The following is a 14,091-nucleotide window of genomic DNA, read 5'->3' as shown; positions in this document are numbered from 1 at the left end:
TGCACAGCCTTCCAGCAGGTGGCCTGGAGCTGCCAGGAGTGCGCTTGACTGTCGTTGCCACAGGAAGGGTGTGCCTCTCGCAGCTGCAGCCGCAGCCACAGGAAGGCGCAGAACCCCGTTGCCCAGGCTTGGGGCCATGGCTCCTGCTTTTTGGTTGTAGTCACGACAGCCTGCCCTCTGCACAGGAGGCACCTTGTGACCTGCAATGAGTGTCAGCAAGGATCAGGAGATGGAACTGGACCCATTACGACGTTTTGTGTACGAAGGAGATGAAAGTTTCCGGGAATTAAGTCGTTTCATTTCAATATAGGATAGGTGAAAATGGTGATCCCAAAGCCTTCTTAAAAGAGATTTCCTGGACAGAAACATATCCCCAGACAACTCAATTATATCTATGAATGCTTTTTAAAATAACATCATGTCCTCAGCTATGAAGCAGAGTATATTATCCAAGTTACGGTAAGCAGTGGAAGTCAATTTCAACACCGCTGTGACCTACACATTGTTTGAATATGCCAAGGACCGTACAGAGCAGTTCATGGAGAACCACCATCCCGTTACTTCTATGACATCCATAAGCAATATCATCTCAGTTGAAACTCCTAATGTAGCCCCATCAAGTAAGAAGAAAGACAAAAGAATAACTTTCAAAAGTCCAGAAACATAAGCTGGCAGATAAAACAGATCATGAAGGAAAACTTCCTCAAGGATGGAACTGGGTTGATGTGATGAAGCATTTAAGCAAAACTGGCTCTAAAGATGAAGAATAGTGCTTGAAATTGAAACAAGGGAAGAGCATCCTTGAAAAAGTAAACTGGGATCAAAATCTTTTGTTACCCTTTTCTGGTATTGAGGTGGCTTTTTATAAAACAATTTTTTGTATGTTTCTTACATGAAAATATTTTAAGCTGAGAAAGTTCATTAAGAGATTTGATTGTACTAAGTTATTTTCACAAATTTGCCTTAATAAAAGGTAAAAATGTTTAGTGTACTTTGGAAGTCTTTTGAGCTTTGTCAGTGGACAAATATGGAGGATAATAAGCAATCAAGGTTAATTTATATGATTGTATTCTAGTTATTGTGATTTTTAAAAAAAGAAGTATGAAGCCTTTTCAAAATCTCATGTTCCCAGAGGAATAGAATACAAATGAACAATTATTCCACAGCATGGTCCATAGTAATAGGTTTCTCATCTTAAGAAAGTGTTCATTGCCTCTTTCTCTTAATCACTGAGGCATAAATTGCTTCAGAGAAATTTAAATACTGGTATTTGACCTTTACACATAATATTCTTTGTAGTCCCTTTTTATTTTTCAGTGGTGAATGGCTTCTCTTTAATAAGTGAATATTTGTTTATACTTTTCTTTTGGATTGGGTTGCGATGTTGGATCATGAAAGCTTCCCATGGCATGTAGACTAGGAGAAGAGAAAACAAATCTGCCAAGTACACTAGAAAACATCTGAACAGAAGGGCTGGTTCCTATTGAAAACATCTCTCTTTGCTGCATATACAAAATGGTAGTAAAAGATGCCTTAATATATAATTTTTGTATTGTTTGAGACAATGGTTTTAATACATTTCTGTTTATCTGCAAAAAAATTAAATATGAATATTTCATTGGGTGAGGATTTTTTTAATAATTGAAATAAATCACTTTGTATGGTCTCAACTTGCAGTTATTTTTATGGTCCAGGACTACTGTGCAAAGCAAGGAACAACTGTACATATAAAATACAAATATATAGGTATATATATGTATTTTTTAAAATGAAAGTATATACAAGGAATTGTTAAAATGGTTACTTCTGAGGAATGGGGCTGAGAGAGAGTGGTAGCAAAAGGACATTTTATTTTCATTTTATACCCTTCTGAACTGTTTGACAATTTTTCCTGTTAGAGGTATTACTTTTTAATGTAAACTCCAAATAATAAAAATAAATACAAAGACAAAGATAAATTAATAAAATATTTGAATTGTGCTTTTATATTTTTCCCCTTCTGGTGACATAACTCAAAGCTTTCACTGAGAATTTCAAAAGAATTCACGACACCAAAAATGTTAAAATCCACTGCTGTAAGGTCACATTTATCCTATTCTCAAGCAGAAAGATTGCAAAATGTGCAGTTTCTTCAGACGTGAAAGTGATCTGAGTTATTGATTTCATCTGTCTGTGGAGAGAATTGGCCTGGAAACAAGTCCAGCTGATGGTGATGTTCAAGTGCAATTTGCAAACAGATGCCCTAAACAAAATGCTTCCACACAGTGTCTGGTGTCTGAGCATGCATCTGTTTAGGTGGCTACAGGCTGTAAGCAAAGTGTGACCTTTTGCTCAACCTTGAAAGTTTACTGCCTACCAAACAGAATGCCAAATACATGACAAGGGGCATTTAGAGAAATAATGTTGAGGCTGCTGGTGTATTACCCTGCCAAGACCTAGATACCAAGAGAATGAAGGATCCTACCAGGATTAGGCTATGGATTTAACCACTAATGCAGGATGGACAACCAAGATTTGGTGTGAGGAAGTCCATTGGGTAAAGATCCTGACAAATGCCTAAATCCACTTAAACAATAGGTTTCCATCTTGTTTCACAACCCCTGAGGCCTCCTGGATAGATGAGTAGTTCCATCACAGAAAGTGCTCTTATTTTAACCAGAAAAGGCTCATAAAGGCCTAGGGGAAGGAATGACCAAGTACTCCCGAAGCATACAGGATGTAAGCCAAAAATCAGCATTTTACATGCATTATCTTATTTAACAATTAAAACCATTCTATGATTGTTTTTGTCATACCAATACTCTTTAATTAGACATCTGAGGTTCAACTTAGTTCAAGAAGATTCAGTAGCTTGCCCATTACCACAAAGAGGGTAAATGGTAGAGCTAGGAAATGTAGTCTAATTCCTGAAGCTGGGCATGTAATCACTGAGATGCACATTTTCCAAGTGCTTCAAAATGCTTTGGGCAACTTCTGGTCAAGATGGCAGCATAAACACAGCTCACCTCCTCGCACAACCACATCAAAATTACAACCAAATCATAGATCAACCATTGCTCAGAACCAGCAGAAATTAAGTTGAATGGAAGTTTGAAAACTGTGGAATTAAAGGAACCACATCCATCCAGACTGGTAGGAGGGGTGCAAAGGCAGAATTGGCAGGTCCCACATACATGTATCATGGATAAAAATTTGGGAGGGATATCTTGGGAGTGAGGAGTCCCAGCCCCACACCAGGCCCTCCAGCACAGTGTTCCAGTGCTAGAAAGATTAAGTCCCTATAACTTCTGGGGACTTAACAAAACCAGCGGGGATTGAGTCAATGGAAGAAACTTCTGGAGTCCCATGCAGTTCCTCTTAAAGAACCCACACATGAACTTACTCAGACTCACTCCCTCTGAGCTCCAGCACCAGGATAGTATCTTGAAAGGTGCCAATGGCATATAGGAAGGGACTGACGTGGTTGGCCTCAAGGAAAGAGCTGGGGGATAGCTTTCTCACAGACAGAAAGGTGGGCAGAGACAAGAGCCAGCAGTCAGGTGCCATATCTGAGACTCTATGCTATTAGGCCATGCTACCAAGATAGGAAGTTATATAGTTCAAAGAAGCAAACACGCAGGGTTGGGGGGCTGCAAAATGAGGAGACAAAGAAGCATAACCTAAATGAAAGAGCAGATCAAAACTCCAGAAAAAGAACTAAACACAATGGAGATAAGCAGTCTATCAGATACACAGTTCAAAACACTTATAACAATGCTCAAGGAACTTAGTGAGGACCTCAACAGTATAAAAAAGATCCAGTCAGAGACAAAGGATATGCTAATTGAAATAAAGAACAATTTATAGGGAAACAACAGTAGAGTGGATGAAGCTAAGAATCAGATCAGTGATTTGAAACATAAGGAAGCAAAAAACAACCAATCAGGACAACAAGCAGAAAAAAAAGAATTAAAAAAACAAAACAAAAAAAAAAGGATAGTGGAAAGAGCCTCTGGGACAACTTCAAGCGTTCCAACATTCACATCATAGGGGTGCCAGAAGAAGAAGAGAAAGAGCAAGAAATTGGAAATCTATTTGAAAAAATAATGTAAGAAAACTTCCCTCATTTGGTGAAGGAAATGGACATGCAAGTTCAGGAAGCACAGACAGTCCCAAACAAGATGGATGCAAAGAGGCCCTCTCTAAGACACATCATAATTAAAATGCCAAAGGTTAAAGATAAAGAGAGAATCTTAAAAGCAGTAAGAGAAAAGCAGTTAGTTACCTACAGGGGAGTTCCCATAAGACTGTCAGATGCTTTTTCTAAAGAAATTGTGCAGTCTAGCAGGGATTGGCAAGAAACATTCAAAGTCTTGAAAAGCAGGGTCTTACAGCCAAGACTGCTCTACCCAGCAAAGCTGTAGTTGAGAGTTGAAGGGCAGAAAAGGAGCTTCCCCAACAAGAAAAAAACAAAGGAGTTTATCGTCACCAAACCATTATTATATGAAATGTTAAAGGGATTTATTTAAGAAAAGAAGATCAAAACTATGAACAATAAAATGGCAATAAATATATATCGATAAGCAATTGAATCTAAAAAACAAATTAAGCAAACAAGAACAGAGAGAATCATGGATATGGAGAGCATTTTGATGGTTGCCAGATAGGAGGTGATTATGGGGGAATGGGTGAAGAGGTGAGGGGATTAAGATTAAAAAGTACAAATAGGTAGTTACAGAATAGCTATGGGGATGTAAAGTACAGTATAGGAAATTGAGTCACCAAAGAACTTATATGCATGACCCATGGACATGAATAATGGTGTGGGGATTCCCGGAGGGGGTTGAGGGTGCTGAGTAGAGGAGGTAAAGGGAGGAAAATTGGACAACTGTAATAGCATAATCAATAATAAATAAGAAAATGACTTTGCAATATACCATAGTCTCCTTTTATTCATGGGGCATATGTTTCAAGACCCTCCCAGCAATACCTAAAACTGCAGCTGATACTGAACCCTATATATACTGTTTTTTCCCTATATATACATATATACCTATAACAAAGTTTAATTTATGAATTAGGCACAGTAAGAGATTAAGAACAATATTTAATAATAGAACAATTATAACAATATACTGTAATAAAAGTTATGTGAATGTGATTGTTCTCTTTCAAAATATCTTATTGTACTATACTCACCTTTTTGCTTAAAGGAAGCACTTTACAGCTTCTCTCTGGTGTATCCTAATTACCAACATCACTGTTTTTGTGATTAGGTGTCATTTTTAAGTAAAATAAGTTACTTGAACACAAGCACTGTGATATCACAACAGTCAATCTGATAACCTGCATGGCTACTAAGTGACTCGTGGTCAGGGAGTGTATACAGTGTGGATAAAATGGACAAGAGGATGATTCACATCCCTGTAGGATGGAACAGGATGGTATGAGATTTCATCAAGCTACTCAGAATGGTGCACAATTTAAAACAATTTTGTATTTCTGGAATTATTCATTTAATATTTTTGGACCAAGGTTGACCAGGGTAACTGAAACCACAGAAAGCCAAACTGTGGGTAAGGGGTGGGCTACTGTACATGTTTTCTTTATCTTCCTTTTACCAAAAATCATGCTATTTCCAGATTATCTCATTTAAAATCTGCTCAGCCCTGCTCTACCATTCTGAACCTTGCTGAACTGTTACTTGCCATTGTGGGCATTCGAGCCTTTTGACCCTGTTTCTACCCTATAGTATTTTTCTCATATGGCCTCTGTGGCTGGTGATCATCTTGCTTCAACCAACTTTACATTCCAATTAGTTCAGAGGAAATGTAGATGAGCCTTGTGTTTCCCTTTAAAGGACAGCATGTTTCTGGCTTTCATTGACTTGGCAAAGGATTGTGTGTCTACAAATAGGAAACATCTGACCACAGGTTATATAGATGAAAATGATGTCAAGTTGGGAAGAATGGAATTATATAATCTGGCAAAGTTGAGCCCTATTTGGATAGCCAGAATCTCATTTAGCAAAATACTAGTTTTCGGTTGGATTAAATCTTATAGGGTCTCAATTAATAATTCGAAAAATGAAATTATGTTCTTTGGGGGGTATTTTAAGTAGTAGTTTTTTGGGTCCCACTGCCCAATTAAAATGGGCAGTGGAAAACATACCCTACCTGGTATCAGACTTAGGGAACATGGAGTCTTTTCCTTCACTTAAGGTCATGATAGGTCTGGGTGGCAATGTTCAGGATACAATTGGGTTCCTTCCTAAGTAATAGACTCATATCTGGGTCCTTTATAGAACTTTGCTTGGCAGAGCACTGAAGAGTGACAATTGAAAAGGATGATTCTTTGGGGTTGGAAACTGGAACCTGCATAGTCTTTGAGATAATGCATAGCTGAAAAATTATCAGAGTTCAAAATGCAGAGACTCAAAAGGCAAGCCCCCATCTGATGGAAACTCCTTTGTTGATTAGAAAAAGGACTAAAAGTGAGACCATGAGATTGGAAAAAACCAAGGAGTCAATCAAAGAGCGAGGATTGGACTTTCTGTAGCCATGTAGTCGCATTAATGGAGTGGCTCAGTGTGTCAGGAACTATGCTCATGTGTACCCATGCGAGATCTCATTTAATCCTCTCAACAATCCTGATTTTGGATTGGGGTGTTAAATGTGTACTGAAGGTCTCTGAGTTAGTGGGTGTCAAGTCCAGAACTCACACCCAGGTCTGACTTTAAATAGCACACTTAATGTTATGATGCCTTGCCTTTAGTAATGCCAATCGATCATTATCTATTTAATGTGTTGTATTAGAGTAGCACTAGCTGCTGGAAGAAATAAATCCTAAATTTTAGTGGCTTAACAAAACAGAAGTTTATTTCTTATTCATGTTAAATCTATTTGGCAGCAAGGAACCGGCAAAGGAGGCTGTGCCCTGCATGGTCATTCAGGGATCCAGGTGGCCATAAGCTGTGTGGTCCTCGGCACTGGCTTCCAAGGTCACTGTGGGTGCCAACATCCAGAGGCTAATGGGAGATCATATGGTAAGTTTTTTCTGGAGCCAAGCATGGAAGTATCACATCCATTTTTGCTCATAATTTACTGGTCTAGTTCAGTTGTATGGCTACACTTACCTCTAAGGAAGTCTGGGAAATATAAACTAATTATGGGCTCAGAAGGAAAGGTAAAAGGATTTGGTGAACAGCCAACCAGTGTACTATACTTGTGTTCTTCTTTAGTTATCAGAATTTAAGGACAGCACAGAGAATATAGTCAATAATATGTAAATGTGATAATTACACACCTTAATAGATGGTTACTAGACTTATTGTGGTGATCACATTGTAAGGCATATATAAACATTGAATTACTATGTTGTATACCTGAAACTAATAGAATATTGTACATCAACTGTACTTTATTGTTTTAATTTCTTTTAATTTTGTAATAATTAAAAAGAAAATTAAAGAAAAAAAGAAAATTTTTTTCTTTTAATAAAAAATTTTTCTTTTTAATAAAAAAAGAAAATTTATTACAATTAAGAATTGTAATAAATTCTTTTAATTTTTTAAAAGAATGTATGTATAATAAAGAATTATTGTTACCTACTAGGTGTCAAATACCATGCCAGGCTCTAGGATTTAAAGATGAATGACTGAATCCATGTCCCCAAGTTAGTGGGGGAGTAGACAGAGAAATACACACATAAAGTGATATCGATGGCGTTCTTATATAGATAACTGTTCAGGGCATTGGCTCTTAGATTGCATTTATGTACATGGGGATATGCTCTGGTTCAGAATTATTGATTTGGCTGTTTTTGAGTCCCTAGAATTGTCCATTGCAGGGTCTGAACTTAGATGTCAGTCTAAGGTAGGTATTTTTCTCCCTTAAAAAACATTGATTAAAGGAACCCATTTGTAGGCTCTCCGATACAAAACAAAAGACACATTGTTCACCTCTCACAGCTCCCTTTCACGTTGTCAAGCTCTGATTTGGAATTGGAATGTTAAATGTGTACTCAAGGATAAGCATTCCACTTTGCCAGCCTGAAGGACTGCTTCTTGGAAAAAGCTCCACCTAACCTTTAGGCCAGCCACTGTGTGGGCGGTATGATGAGCACGATAATCTGAGAAGGTCACTGAGGACAGAGATGCTGTTTAAGAGACTTAGGCAATTTTGTTAGAGGAGTTGACAACCTCCTCCCTTGATATCTGTATTAAGATGTTGTGTCATCTCTTAAAATATCTTTTTTTTTTTTTTTTTGAGAGAGAGAGAAACATCCTTTTTCCCCCCTGCTTATTCATGCATTCATTGGTTAATTCTTGTATGTGCCCTGACCTGTTATTGAACCCACATCCTTAGCATATCAGGACAATGCTCTGACCAATTGTGCTATTTGTTGAGGGCTTAAAAATAAGTATTTTCTATGTTTAAAGCTCATTTGGTATTAGGCCAGCTTATTCAATCTATACCAGTTAAGGCCATAAATAAGCCAAGATGTTAAATGACATTTTTAACAGAAAACATTTTAAAAAAATATTAGCTTTCTATGACTTTGAGAATGCACTTCAAAAACTCATAGAGGAGAATTGCAGATAAAAAGGCAAATATTTCTGCTGACTGTGTTTTAAGCTAATTGACTACAGGTTATTTCTTTTGGAGCACAAGCCATGTGTTTTTATTCTATTCTCCTTACAGTAGAACATACAGCACCATAAATTAAAAAAATAGAGATTTTCTAAAAATGAGGTCAAGTAGAAAATAAAGTGAAAGATGAGACAAAAAGGAAAACTGATGTGTCACTAACTGCTAAGTCAGTAGTTTTCAACTGGAATATATCAGACATATTCTTAGGGAATGTTAGTTTTCTAAAAGCATTTAATAATTTTGCATATTGCTTTCTGTGGTGGTTTGGAAAATAGTATAAAAACACCCTGGGTCATCTGTATGACCACTCAGTACTGCTGTGAGATTTTTATCCTTAGGATTGTGTTTAGGTTTACAGTTGGATGGTCATAGAGACTAATGAGAAAAATACAGAGATAGACCTAAAATCTAAATGATATGCTTGCACCAAATGAAGCCCAAATGTCCTCACAACACACCCTATGAATGAAAGTTCCGCAGTAATTTAAACAGAGAAAATCAGTGAGAGAATTGAATCATTACACCACACACCATAATAATAGGCATGGGGCTCAAGAGAACCCTGTGAGTGGTGATCAGTTTTGACATTATTGCTTTATCCATCATGTTTACTAATGCCACTAAAATGAATTGCACTAGTTTTACTGTAACCAAACACAGGTCCAGCTGCCTGCAGCATCGAAAGCCAATACTCAAGAGGCAGGTGATGAAGTAAAGGAAAGTCGTTTTATTCAGGTGCTGGCAACCTAACAGATGGGGGACTCTCATCTTAAAGGCCATCTTAACATCTCAGTGCAGGCAGGGGTTTTTATAAGGAGAGAGAGGGACAAGGAGAACAAAGAGATTGGGGGAGAGGCTGTGGATGTGCTGGCAGTGTCTGTAGTGGTTCCGATATGGATCTTTAATGTCCGCACCCTGGAACTGGTCAGTGCCAGCCAAATTCCTGCAGTTGGGCAATCTGCATCACCTGTAGTCATGGTTAAGGCCATTCTTGTACAAGCAGGAACTGGAGCTGCTGCTGCTTGCAATGTGCTTATGAAGAAATTGTCAGTATGTGAGTTCTTTTTATCAGTTTGTTAGTACATCTTATTTTAATTCTATTTCATGGTAAGTCAGAGTAGTATAAAGTTTTTATTCCCTGTTACATTACCATTTTGGTTGCATTAAATTTTGTATGCTGTTTTGGTTCTTACGATTGTAGAAGGCTGTAAACAAGGCATTTATTATCTTTTTTGGCTCATACATAATTTAAGAAAAAACTGAAGCATTCATGAGAATTGTACCCCAAATAATGACTACTGCAGGTCCACAATAGTCTGCATTGGGCTTCCTAGTGGCCAAAACTAAAAGAAAAGGAAACTTGATTAGCTAAAGATTAATGTTATCTCTAAAATAAAAATACCATATTTCCTGGGGAGAAAGAGCTTTGTGGCCAGTTAAACATGAACAAAATTTCCCCAAGGAGAACCTACAAAATTAACACTCAGAGTGGAAGGTTTGTATTTATAGCAACATCCTATGATAACTGAAACAGTCAGTTTAACACTATTATTTCTATAGCATCCTTTGATGCAAGACAAAGAAGAATACATGCTAATTAAAATAAATTTGTAGTGGACCAAAACAAAATGAACAACTAATTCAAACAAAATTATAACTGATTCATGCGAAATCCTTATGAACTTTTTGAACCATAATTTCAATATACTCATAAATTCCTATATAAATTTGAAATCTTAATATTTTATTTTTATAATTCATTTTCACACTTTGGCCTACAACTGTAACTAAAAAAAAAATGTTACCTTTTCTCCCTATCTCTGTGCTAAAGAGAAAAAGCAACTGCTTCTCTGTCATTCTAGGTGCTTCTTACTACCTGAAAAAAAACAAAATTAACTATATAAAACTTAGTCCTTCAAATTAAAATACATGGAGTTTTCAAGAAATTATTCCTGTTTTTATGTGTACTGCCACAAAAGAGACTGAAAATCATTTACTGTAGTGGCATTTGGGGATGGAGGAACTTCCAGTAGTCATACCTGAAATTAGAACTAGTCAAAAATAAGCATACTCTTGCATATGCTTCGAGATGTTTTTCCTGTTGCTAATATTATTTTCTTTTACTATCTTTATGTTTTATTACTGTTTCTTTTTTTCATATCTACAGTTTGTGGCTTGTTATTTGTTTCTCTCGTTTTAACCTATGTTTAGTAATTTCCCAACCAAATGACTATTTGCAGCTAGAAGTATAATTAATTCTGTTCAAATTACTAGAATCTTCAGTGTTTCTCCTAATGATCTTTGTTTATGACATCATGCTGTGATAGTAATTCTTACTGTGTATGCCCCATAATGATCCTATTACACAAATAAGTGTGTTTGCTGATAATAAATGACAAAGGAGACTTCCTGTAACCAAAACAAAGGCAAACTGTGCCATAAGTATGTTAGTAGATAAATTGATATTCATATTTTAATTTGGAGATAATTTGTAAGAATATTTTTGATAACATACCCAAATATATCTACACCCCTGAGCCAAAAATTGCAGACATCATCCGGATGTCCCCATCTCTGTAACATATTCCATCAGTCAAGCTCTACTGAACTTAAGCCCCTAAATGGCTCTACCCTTTGCTTCTCTATCCTTCCTGCTATTATCCTAGTTTAGGCCCCCCATCATCTCTCATCCATATTATTCCAACTGCCTTCTAACTCTTCATCATTTTCCTCATGCCCTCCCTTCAATCCGTCACTACACAGAAGAGTCATCTTTCTAAAATACAAATGTGATCATGTCCCTCCTGTGTTTAAAAATTTCAATGGCACTCTTTGTCCTCAAACTTCTTATTTGGTTTTTAAGGTCCTTCATAACAGAAATCCTGCTTGCCTCTGGGCCTTTTTCCATCCTATTGCCCATCCTTCCTCCTCCCTATTCTACTCCAACCTCCTCCATCCTTCTCTAGCCACACGGAGTTTCTTTCTGTTCCTTGAACCTGCCGCATGGTCTCCCACTTCTGACTTTCACACTATCTGTTTATTCCGCTCAAATACTCTTCTCTTCATCTTTCCCAACAGGTTCCAACTAGAGCATCTTGCCTCAAAGTAAACTCAACGTCATATCCAACAATGAATTAGATGCCTTCCTATGGGTGCTCAGATAATCTTACACTTAACATCATATCGCACATAACACACCATGTTGTCAATTTACTTGTCAGTGATGGCCTTCAAATGTGGGCTGCTTGAAGAAAGGGAAAAGGTCTCAAGAAAAAAAATGCTTTCTGATATATATATATATACACACACACACACACAAGCACACACATATATAATGTGTATAATATATATAATCATATATATTATATATATGATAGATTCTGAGTATGTGGTAACTAATTACACATGGCATTGTGGTTATAAAAGAAAGGCAGCATGGTACAGGGGAAAGGACAGACCAGGGCTTGATCCTGCCCCTGCTTCCTGACCAGTTATAAGAACTTGGACAAGTTATTTAATCTTCCCAAGCCTGAGCTTCCTCATTTGTAAATGGGATAAGACCGATTACTTTCAGGGTTGTTGTAAGAGGTCCAATGAAATCATACACATAAAAGAGCCTAGTGTAATGCCTGGAACATATTAGACTACTTGTAAGAGGTGGTTATTATTGAAATACTTGTATTATCTGATCGCCACTGCTGCCACCTATCAGCTTCCTCCAAAACATGAGATATATGGAAGTGGGAACAGAATACAAAAGAATCTAAGACCTTGAACAACCATTTCAAAGTCCAGAGGATGGTAGTGGGTATGGGGTGGAAAAAAAGGGGTGGGTAAGGAGCCTCATTCAGCTAGAGGGAGATCTGCTGACCTGTTCTTTAGATAGAACCACTCTGTAGTCGGAGCTCAGGGTGCAGGAGAAAGGAGACAGTGCTTTTTAGGACCCCAATGCAATGCTCAGGACCCTAAGGCAACTTCAGCTTAGGTGGGAAGGATGTCAAGAATGGTGATGGAGAGCACTTCAATGTACACACAAATCACCTAGAGATATTGTTAAAATGCATATTCCAACTAAGTAGATAGAGGTAGAGCCTGAGGTTCTGCATTTCTAACAAACTCTCAGGTAATGTTAGTGTTGCTGATTCAGGGAGTACACTTTGAGCAGCAAGGGTATAGAAAATAACCACTTACGTGTATGCTAGCTCTTACTGGCATAATAACATGAAAAAAATGGTTAGTCTCTTAACACTTGGCATGAGAACTCCTTTGGGAAAGAATATTCTGTGTGTTTGGAAGAAATAATCTGATAAATTACTGCGGCTTGGGGTGAGGGGTGACTCACCAAAGCACAAGCTGAAGTAATAATTGATGATCATAAATTGCCTTTTCAGGAGGTGGGGTCCCATTGACTTCAATGTCTTTTGTCTGTGCCCCAGAATGAGTGGGGCATTTGGGTTTGAGGGCAGAACAAAATTACTCTGCATAGGAGGTGAGGGAAGTCTGGGGGAAAAGGCTAATGGGGGAACTGGAGAAATAGAGACCCACAATGGAGAAATGTCTATGTAGATAGATAGAAGTTGTTTGACAATATACTTAATTTTCTTGATCTCTCCCAAGGAATCCTTTGGATTGCTCACCTATGCTTTTCTGCATGAGATTTCTTTCTTTCTTTGCAGGGGGAGAGGGCTTGAAAAGGTTCATGAGGGGACAGCTCACAGCAGTGTTAGACTTGCCTCAAAAGTTCTGTTCAGCAGCTGCTGGGTGGCAGGTAGGCAGGAGCGAGGGTGGGACACATCCCACTTTCTATTTTTGAGTAATATGAGTCTATGCTACCAAAATCAGTAATTAAAGCAAAGAGCAATAATGGGTTGGCAAAAACACAGAGGCAACAATGACAAGGGAGACAAGAGAATAGAATGTTTGGGAAAAGTTAACAGTGCCTGGAGCATTTACCTAGAAAAGAGCCAAGTCATTTTCGGGCTTGCTTTATTTTATAACCTCACAAAACCAGAACTCAAAGAACTGGCACTAGTTTTAAAACATAGAATTTTAATCTGAGGTCCAGGAAAGGGCTTGGAGAGGTGGTAGCTTTCAATCTCCTAAAATTATGTGCAAAATTATATGTATGTGCATATATGTATCTTTCTAAGGAGAGGCTACCAAACTTTCACTGAATTGCATATCAAATGGTCATGTGAAAATGGTTAAGAATCAGGGACTTCAAAATTAAAGCAAGGATGCAGAAAATAACCCCTTTTGCTAGCTCTTCCTGATATAATGATAAAACTAGGAATTGGTCTTCGATACCTCTAAGAACATAATGAAAAAGACCCCAAGAATACCTAGGGATCTTGTCAATAAGAAATTGAAATCAGCAGTCCAATGTTACACTGTTTTCATTCACTTAAAAATAGTAAAATCCAGTCACAGTATGATGAATTTTTCGTATCTGTTTAGAAAA

At 37.5% G+C, this 14,091-nt stretch overlaps 1 pseudogene; it reads left to right on the top strand.

The window, feature by feature from the left end:
• Positions 1–205: 205 nt before the first annotated feature.
• On the top strand, positions 206–770 carry LOC129078437 (RWD domain-containing protein 4-like; annotated as a pseudogene).
• Positions 771–14,091: the final 13,321 nt, after the last annotated feature.

The sequence above is a fragment of the Pteronotus mesoamericanus genome, unplaced genomic scaffold (assembly GCF_021234165.1).
Source record: "Pteronotus mesoamericanus isolate MK-2021 breed Mesoamerican mustached bat unplaced genomic scaffold, CSHL_Meso_final contig_73, whole genome shotgun sequence".
NCBI lineage: Eukaryota > Metazoa > Chordata > Mammalia > Chiroptera > Mormoopidae > Pteronotus > Pteronotus mesoamericanus.
The sequence above is the reverse complement of the archived record's forward strand: the minus strand, read 5'-3'. Positions and strand labels throughout refer to the sequence as shown.